This window comes from Amblyomma americanum, chromosome 1, assembly GCF_052857255.1.
Source record: "Amblyomma americanum isolate KBUSLIRL-KWMA chromosome 1, ASM5285725v1, whole genome shotgun sequence".
Lineage (NCBI taxonomy): Eukaryota > Metazoa > Arthropoda > Arachnida > Ixodida > Ixodidae > Amblyomma > Amblyomma americanum.
In genome coordinates this window covers 295,707,940-295,717,430 of record NC_135497.1, presented here as the reverse complement: position 1 = coordinate 295,717,430, position 9,491 = coordinate 295,707,940, and the positions used below count along the sequence as shown (strand labels likewise).

At 42.1% G+C, this 9,491-nt stretch overlaps 1 long non-coding RNA gene across 2 annotated transcripts in view; it reads right to left on the bottom strand.

The window, feature by feature from the left end:
- Positions 1-2,004: 2,004 nt before the first annotated feature.
- Positions 2,005-9,491, bottom strand: part of LOC144098187 (uncharacterized) — a 36,966-nt gene continuing 29,479 nt past the window's right edge. For both annotated transcript variants that reach the window (XR_013307141.1, XR_013307140.1), the window contains exons 2-3: positions 5,290-5,428; positions 2,005-2,249 (exon numbers count right to left, since the gene is read on the bottom strand). This is a non-coding gene — a long non-coding RNA (uncharacterized LOC144098187). The remainder of the gene's footprint in view (positions 2,250-5,289; positions 5,429-9,491) is intronic.

The window sequence follows — 9,491 nt, the reverse complement described above, 5'->3', positions numbered from 1 at the left end:
ATTCCTCGAACACACGGGCTTGACGTCCCGTCTGTTCTCCGTCAGGTAGTTACACGCAGTGACTTAACGCTCCGCGAGTTCTACCTTGAACCATTAATAACTGGACGCCCCACTCCAGTTGTTACCAACACAGTGCTGTGCGCGTGTGTGATTTAATTCCTCTATAATGAACTAATCACGCGCACAACGTGGACACGTTTCTTATTGTGTAAATAGTTTGTGCATATTACGTATCCCCCTATCCTCTCTTCCTGTCTCCTCTCCTCTTTCATTTCATTTCTCCATTCTGCCTGCTATCTTTTATTTCCGCTGCCCCAGCTCAGGTGCTTCAGTATCGATGGCTGATGCCGGGGCTAGCAAAAATCTCTTCCTTCCTTTTTACTATTATTTTAATAAAACCACTACCATAACCACCAGCCCCGGCTCACGCTTGCATTCTTTACAAAGAGGAGGCAAATTCGACCCGCCTCCGTTTTCTAGCGATTTCTCATGTTCCCGTGCGCTGTCGTTAATGCGACCCGTCTGGCCAGACGGGTCGAACATGCCCGGGCATGCTCCGGGCCCGAACATGCCAGCGAAAAACCTCGACTGGCAGGGTCGGCCGGCTCCCTTAGACGCCCATGTATTTGTTGGTTCACAGTTCGACTCCTGACCGATGCTTGATGCAAGCTACGACTAGCAATACGATTCTACATATGACGAAGATTCAAAAGCGACCACTCCGACAATTGTGCTACAATTTGGGGGCCCATAGTCTTCGCGCAAAAATGGCGCCTCACCGGGAAAAATAATGTGCCTCCTTTGGGGAAGGGGGGGGGGGGAGGGGTGTATATATAATCCAATTTAAGTATCACCCTTGTCGGAGCCGTTCCTGCTAGATAAAGTCACCGTTGGCACTTCCTGTGTGGCGCCATCTTTCCCTCTCAAGTCCCTTCACGTGACCTTGCATTGCCATAGACTTGATGACAACGCGTTTTCTCTGGGATTGGCTGAGTCGTGAAGCATATAGCCAGTTCAGTCATTAGTTCTGCTTTTGACAACATTGATCAGTAGCATCCGGTGAGTCCGACTAGTACATCTTTTTTAAGCCGACGCAAATATACATTTAATATATAAATTGTATATTTCAAGTGTGTATTTAGTGCATTTAAAATGTATTTTCAGTATATTTCTGGTGTATATTGTATCTTTCAGTCTCATAAGACAGTCTTATGGCAACAGTATACTGTTGTCATGCCAACCAGAACCATGTTGAACAAAAAACTGAATAAATCACGTTCAGACCAAGTCTCGCTTTGAAAGGAGTTTGTCAACAGCATATCGCTCTTATTGCAATTTAAATAAAAAATAGGCACTGTCATTGTAGTACAAAAACGAACAAAATAAAAGCCCAATTATTCAAGTCTAAGTGCCAAGTCAACTTGACATTGTGTAAGGGATACAACAGACAAATATAAATGGTGAAAATATCAGAGTAGGCAAGATTGTGATCACATATTTTATCACACTTCTTAAAAGTAAGATTGAAATGACTACACTAAGAGATCAAGAAAGGAGATACAAGCAGTGCAGATAACATGAGTTCTTTTAAAGCTTGCGGCCATATACAAACCTACACAAGAATCAATCGATTTAAACATCATAAATAAACAGCTCACAGACATACATGTACCTAAGAGCTTTCAGAGGTGCGTAACATCGGCGAATTAAGGAATTCCTTCATGAAAACAAAATCCCTTCATGACTCCTCCAGTCACTTTATTAACAAAGAAGCACAATGACATGCCCAACAACTCGTAACATTTTAAAGTGCTGTAAGCCTGACAACACTCGCATTGGTACATTAACTTGTGTACTGCAGTTTTAAGAAAAACTGCCTGAATTTAGCTGTAGAAAACATACTTCAACATATTAGAAAGTGAACAACTGAAAAACATTTATTTCCAGAAATTTAGACCAAATTAATATTTTAAAAAGCATGAAAAGGCTCTTAAGTCGATTCGTCAGTATCCACGTGGAACTACAGTGTCTGGCAGGGCAATCTTCTGCAGCAGGACGAGTATGGCGGAAAATTACGGCGTATAGTCGAGGATTTTATGTAATTCGTCCCCAGGCAGAAGATGAGGGCACGCTATAGGTTGCCGCTACTGATCGAGATCAGTTCTTTACTACTACCAGCGTAAACGCTAGTGTGTTCAGCACAGGTATTTACATGAGGTGCAGTCACTTGCAATTTCAGGCACTGGGATCTGTGGAATGTAAAATTAGAGCCAGTGAGCAAGCATTCATATTTAAAGCATGGCTGATATTCTCACCAGAGTGAAACATGGTACACAAAGAGCACGAGATTTTTCAAGCGGATGTGATCATATTGAAATAGATCCATAATGAAAAGCCAGGACACCAAAGAAACTGTTAGATGAATTAGTAAGAAATATTTCACAAACCTCTTTGATTAATGCGTGCTTGGAATGGCCTTGTAAATGTTTTCTAACGGCAAGAAATGTGCATCTGCTTCCTTGTCTGGAAGAAAATACTTCAGCTACTGCTTTGAGTTTTCCTTCTATATCTCCAATGTTCCGCTTAAATCGGAGTTCAACTTCAATGCAGAGCTTGAAAAAAGCCGTTAGAAGGAAGTGTAAATGAGTCTATTAAAGCAAGCATTCTTGAAGAAAAGTTCATACAATTGAAAGCAGTTGTCGGTATTATTAGCAGAAATAAAATTTCTTTTTACTCATGCAAATAAATCTTAGTGCCATTTAATTGGTTTTCAATAATTCACTAAAGTTTTAACTCATCACAAGACCTCATTTCTTCATAAATCGTAATTTTTTAATCAGCTGCCTGCTATTTACTGCAGCAGGGTATATGGCAATGCTCAGTTCTTATATTCTTGCAATGTTCACTTGCAATATTTTGTAGCAAGGATTACTGGGGCAGGGGATCATCATGGCATTTACAACGGTCCTCGTACGTTATTTCAAGCAGGCCTCGTATTGTTTCTGCGTCGAATGCCACTGTAGTCAGGTCAACATATCTCAAGGCCTAAAAACTCGCCATGATAAAAAGCAAACATGAGGTACATGTGCCTAATTATATGGCATCATAATTGTGTATTAGAGCTCACCTCTACCTCGGCAACACCATTCTCTTTTGTGACCGCTGGAGCAGGCATATATAGAATCAGTCGCAAATGCTGCATTTTTTATCCTCCTGTGCTTCTTCACTTACCGGGCTACTGAAAGCCTCCTTATGAATAGGCTCTAAAAATTATAAAGACACATTTTTCATTACTGCAGTGGATTCGACAACCATGGCAGTCATGCATTTTAAACACCTGAATAAACTGGCAAGTAGCCAATGCATATCAGTATATAGACCATTGATGTTGATTGGCTAATGAAAGGAACATTTTATGTAGTACTAACTGGTTAACAATATATAAATGTTGACACTAATATTATTACCTCGGTGTTGAGTACAGGAGGATTAATATGCGTAAGTAAATACAGAGCATAGCAGAGAGTCTCACATCTGCCAACTGGAATTAAAGGCAGTACCTCCTTTGACATCAAGAGCCTATGAGGCAGACCTAAATTGTGAAGGCATATTAGTACCTGAAATGACAGTATAAACAGTGGATCTCATTCAGAAGCAGCATCACCTTGCTTTACAAATCAGCTACGCCAAAGTGTACTCATATAAGCACGAGTCTTTGTATCCAAAAGTTCGCTGTTAGCTAGGCTTTTGCTCATTCCTCAAAAGAAGTGAATATTTTGAGGCACGTGCATCACCAAGCGCTTTTTACATTAAGCAACTTTCACCTTTGTTCCTGCTAGTAATGAAATTATGTACACTAGAACGAAATAATGCGGCTGTTTAAGCAACGAGACACTTCTTTCTAGCTTTTGCCATAGGAAACAGCTAATGTTGCAGTTATTCAATATCTCCATGGGCCACTCATATAAACAAATTTTGATTAAGATTTCGGCTCAGGATAAATTATACTTGCTGACCACATGGGTTAGCTTTCTCAGCATTGAATAAAGCAACAGCAAAAAGTGAAAAAGAAATATTGCATGATTGCTTTCCCTGTGCATTGTAATACTTGATTAGCTCGGCATTTTGAAACCAGTTGTGGATTCAAATCGCTCATTTGCTCTGCAAATTTTCTACCATGTGTGCTACTTTGTGACTTCTTACTGAGCAGTAGTGCATTTTTAAACTCTGTATTAAGCCTTGCGGTCCCCTTATAATTCAGGAAACTGTTTCATCGACTAATGTTTAAAATTGCTAGAAATATTAGTCAAAATAGAAAAACTATTTTAGGAACATATTCCTAGCCGCGGTGGGTACAACATACTGTAACCTTTCTTCAAACTATATTTATTTCCAGTTACCTCTGATTTGCTAGTTAACTAATGAAGCAACCAAATAGGGTGGTCGGTGCCAATAAGGAGTTTTTACTAATGGCCAAGGTGAAAAAACCATTTTTAATACGCTATCGCAAAGATACTCAGAGCTTCTTTCAGCACAAAACCTAAACTGAACGCTACAAGTGTACGGAAAATAGGTGGAAATGCAGTGTCTGCTGATGCCTGGTTGCAGTGACTACAGCATTACATTTCATCTACTCAATTGGATTATATTATGCATCTTCTTTAGCTGGTTCGCACAAAAATAACAGCGGCGTAGTTAGCTATGTGTGTCGTATTCTTAGCACTTAGTAGCAAAGCAAAGGATGCACATGACATAGCAAAATAGCAAATATTGTTCGGATGGATGCCATTGTTATAATAACACGCAATAACGGTGGTCACGTTACCACCGAACTTATTGCTCAATAAATGAGTGTCTCGTTGCTTCGAAAAGTGATGTGACACCACCACTGACCCCTCCAATATAGGCTGATTAGTGAGGCCAGTTAATGCCTATGTGACCAGAGGAACATTTGTTTTGAGAATAAATTATACTCGCCAAGGCTGAGAGTTCATACCGGAAATAACCTTTATTATTAAAGAAAAATTGCTTCTTATCATTTACTCCAACACAGCCATCCGACCGCAGTAAAAAGATTGACAGGTTTCTCAGAGACCTAGTCACTGAAGTAAAAAAATTGATCCATTATTATAATTGTCTTCAACGTGTCGATTTGTCAATTGCCGTTATCTTTCAATACTTTTTGTGTTTCAAATGTTTTTCAAGGATATATTGAAAGTGTTTGCTGAAACACTCGGTATATCGGCAAGGTGCGCTACATTCAACGAAGAACAAACAAGAAAAACTTACTCCAGGAGCAATGCTATTTCCACCCGAAGCTGCCTTGACAGCTTTTTTGTGGCCTGTCCGAAAGAGCTTTCCCTCGCAGGATTGGTTGAGCACGCCCAGAGAATTCTAGCATGCTTGCAAGGATCCATTCTCCGAATTCCTAAAAGGAAACAAACTAAGCTTTATTCAATGAAAACCTGCAATAACACACTCAAGTTCTTTTTTGCTTTCAGTAAGCAACATCAGGAATAAAACATTCCAAAACCTACGGCATTATAACAAAGATGAGTCAATGACATTTTGTAATAGCGTACAAACAGCCATCTCTTGCATAAGTATATAATGGCCAGGAATACAAAAGGAGTTCAGGTTTGATGACAGCATTATTTGGTGTGTTCATAAGTACAAATGCATTCACTCGCTGTGAATAACTCACTTTTGCCAATACCAGAAGAGTGATGAAAATCTTTCCTTCCCAAGGTAGAATTGTTTCTACTTCACCAAACATTGGAAGGTCATTTTGTTCGAACATAGGAACAATGCCAGGAGCAGTACAAGCACATCAGAAATTGAGATCCTGACACCAGAGACAAAGGCTGAACGCATGGATATAGCTGTTTTGGCCAATACAGGAGCATAATGCAGGCAGTCCACAGAGGCCAACCACCTGTGGTGGAACCGAGAGCGTACGGAGTGTGCTCACTCAAATTTTGCCAGCTGATGCGCCCACAACACTTACGCTAATTCTCCGAAGAAAATGTATGCGCTGCTAACTGCGTTTTGGTGTTTCGCTTTTAACTCTTGTGTATTTGAACTGTGGAGTTAGAAATATACGCAGACGGATGATGAAATGACACCAGCTTTCGAAGCGCTTCTCCAGGGTTCGCAACGAGGCTTCGAATCTCCACCAGCGCTCGGTAACGCGAAGCTGAAAATCTGCGAAGCAGCTTCGGTTTAACTGACGGCGTATACTCGCTGATAAATGATACTACTTGGTTCGGCCCAAGCTTGCCACAGAGTAGACGCGCCTCTTTTAGAGGCCAAAGACATACGATGCTGGTTGTTTTCTGCTCGTAGCCTTTCTCTTTGCAGTTTTGTTTTAGGCACAAAGTAGGAGGATGGTGGGTTCCTTAGTATACTGTCAACGTTCAATGAAACATTGAAAGCAGATCTCTCTGGGTCTTGAAACGTCTACAAGGCTTCAAGTGTCCAGAGGCGCGCGGTAACACGAAGTTATACAGCTGCGTAGCACCTTTGGTATAGAACCGACGTCTTATATGTTCGCTCATAGTTGATAAGAAAAAATATTTTCACCGCGTATGCGTGCTTGTGCCAAAGAGGACGAAAGCATCTGTTCCGTATCGCTTTTACATATGGCTTTATCTTTTCTGTATTTGACGTTTTGTTTGACCACTATAATGCAGAAATATGCCGGTTTCCTTTAACGATATCACGAGCCTGCTTAGTGCTTCTTGTTGCTTTTCTTACAATGAAAATAAGAACAGGGGACTACCAATCTTCTGCTCAGTAAATCCCAATTAAAACTCAGAACGTGCTTAGAGTGACTAACTTGAAATTTTGCCGAAATGTACGAGACGTGAGAGTTTGCCCACACGTTGACAGCTCTCGAGACTCATCTACGTCTCTCGAACTCATCTGGATGCATGGTTCACGAGCCAACAACCCAACTCTAGGGCTTTCAGTAAATGCTATTATATTGTAACGAAACGTTCGTCCGTGACGGTACGGCGGCTCCGCAGCATCGAGGAAGGGGGCCGATGGACGGCATTAGTTAACTTAATTTATTAAAGATGAGGCCGAACATTAGTTAAATCGAACGAACTGATATAGACCGAACAACAAAGTAGTCAGTTATAGTATACGCAACATCTTCCGAGCAGAGGTCCCGAGCAGCACCTCGGACGGTCACCGTTCCTCTTCCACTTTGCGCCAAAACCCTTCTGAAGTACGATTGCCCAGGATTTCGGGTGCCCTTTTGGTGACCAATCGGTAATGCGCTTGACAGAGCCAATGAGAAGGATTTCTTTAAAAGCGAAGAGCTAATAGCACGCCGGTGCCCACGAGATTCTTTACTCTTCAGCACCGCGTAAATTCCAGGAAGACGCGACGCATTTTCGCTTGGTACACGAACACACAAAGACGGCAACCGAAACCCAACGAAAGCAAACACAATCGGTACAGCACGCAACGCTCCGTCCGCGCTCCCAGCCGTCGCCACCCGTTTCAGGGACATTCGGTCTGTCACGCTGTGCGCTGTCCAGAGCCATAAATTACCGCGCCCGCAAACCCCCAGGTGACCGTGTATTAAAAGACTCGTTTGGCGGCTGGGACGACAACTTCTGACTCGCTCCTCTGCAGCCGGTTAACCGTTTTTCTCGTAAACCTTGAATATGGAGAGAGATGTGGAGTAATGCTGTGATAACTGTGCTGCCGCCATCAATTAAACAGCCACGCATGCGGTTTCGTGTCGAATTGTAGTACAGAGATTTAAAGGCAAAGTGTGGGCAGGGTTAGGAAGGGACGTCCCTCATGTCTTTGACGAATCACCACTTATTTCGTGGTCGTTGCATACTGTGCCTTGTATAGTGGAGTGGAAAAACGTTTATTCTCGATAAGAGAAATGGAGGGGGGATATGCAGGAAGGTGGTGTCCTCAGTGCAGGACGCCAGCGGCTCTAACGAATCAGTCAAGTACACCAGCTAAAGCATTGCTTAAAACATGGACTACGCCTGCATAGGTTCTGTCAACAGCCGCACAAATCTTGTAACCCGAGGCGGAATGAAGCTCCAAGAGCGTGCAGTACAGAGATTAATAAACAAGTTCTAGAAGTCCCGTCTAATATCGTACAGCAGCTCCACTCTGCAAGCGTCCACTTCCTGAATACAGAAAACATGCCTTATACAAAGCACAAGTGCACATAAAAGCCCGCATCGGCGAACAAGGGAAAATGGTTTCACAAAAAACAACAAGAACTTGTAGGCAGAAATAAAAAAAATATGATTCTTGAGCCCACTAACCTTGGAAACTATACCAAAGTAACACTTTCCGCAGCATAACGGGATCCTAACCTCCCCCCCCCCCCCCCGTGCTGCAGGGTACCAATGAAGTCTGGTGTTTTATCCCTCATAGGTGTCGCCGCAGATCACACGTTTGCGTAATTTTGCAAAGATTGGATAACTTTTCCGGAGCTGTAAAGACAATTTTCACATGTACTTTTTGCATATGCGTTTCAAATTATGGGATGTGCTGTGCAGGTAGGGCACCGCAACCAGATTTTTTTTCTGTGTTGTCTCCGCTGTGTTAGGTGTAACCTTTCTAATTTCTATTTTAACGTTTCTACACATTGCTTTAGTCGCTCAGTTAATGAGCTGTTCCGAGCAGCCGGCTTCCCTCAACCTGCGAGTCTATTAAATCAAGCGTCAATCCAAGCTGTGCGGACAGGATTTTTTCGGAAGCTCATCGCCTGGTTGATTGATCACGCGTGTTCACGCACGTGTTTTCGCGAGGTTCGCGCTTCATAGATTCTGTTTTTTTTTTTCGTTCATATTAGAGGACGGCATATATCGTATCACGTTTTCACTTCAGCTGTATCACGTGAAACAAGATATGTCTATAAATACCTCTATGTTTTCAATTAAGCTCATTTGCAAGCCAGCGCTGTGTTTGTCACTTCTCTTTCTGTCCATGTCTGTGTGCGCTACTAGTACCTGCTTCAGTGAATCTATTAGCGATCTGAATTACTTTGTGCCTCTGTAGAAGGGCTCATATGAAGCCACTATGATTTTCCTTCATACGTACTTTTCTTTCACATTTACTTCAAGCATTATCAGAAAAAATTCGCAGAATATTGGCAAGCAATATGTAGTTTTCATAGATTACGAGAAAGCATTTGACTCAGTAGAAACCTCAGCAATCATAGAGGAATTACAGAATAGGGCTATAGATGTGCCTTTCGTAGGCATACTGGAAGATATCTATTGCAACTACCCAGTTACTGTAGTCCTCCATAAAATCAGCAATAAAATTCCAATAAGGAAGGATGTCAGGCAGGAAGAAATGATCTCGCCAATACTATTCACGACCTCTTTACAAAAGCCATTCAGTGGCCTGGATCGGGAAGAGTTGGGGATAAGAGTTAATGGAGAATAGCATGGTAATCTGTGGTTTGCTGACGACACTGCCTTGCTAAGTTACCGAGGAGG